This window comes from Scomber scombrus, chromosome 4 (assembly GCF_963691925.1).
Source record: "Scomber scombrus chromosome 4, fScoSco1.1, whole genome shotgun sequence".
NCBI classification, from domain to species: Eukaryota; Metazoa; Chordata; class Actinopteri; order Scombriformes; family Scombridae; genus Scomber; species Scomber scombrus.
The window spans coordinates 11,866,049-11,866,546 of NC_084973.1; positions in this window are offsets into that span (position 1 = coordinate 11,866,049).

Genomic DNA, 498 nt, shown 5'->3' on the forward strand with positions numbered 1-498 from the left:
TGGGAGAAATTAGGGTCAGAGCACAATGATTGCCAAAGACAACCAGAGCAGCGCAGAGAGATATGAAGAGGCTCTCTCTGCTTGCTGAAATAGCACAGGAAAAGAAAAGTCATTGTGGGGTGGCAGTGGGTTGATCTATGCTTGGCATACATAGACACCTGCCAAGCTATCTGACAACAAGAAGAAATGAAACAATTTCGAGAACATGTGCTACGTTTGTCGGTTAACCCTGTTAAAACTACACACAAATAAATAGGTTTCCTCTGTGTGTCAAAGTCAAGCAAAGGATTATCATGTCACTGTAACAGTTTCTTCTTCAAAGCCTTATTGTTGGGACAATTTAGCTTCCATTTCTCATGTCTGATTCTGTCTGCAATGGTTGAGTGCTGCACTGGGTGAAGAGGCGTGAGGCCTTGGTGATAAATGATAGCTTAGAGTCCCACACATCATCCTCTGTGTGCCGGCACGTGCAGCTGCAAGTTGGTGGACTTGGAGCCA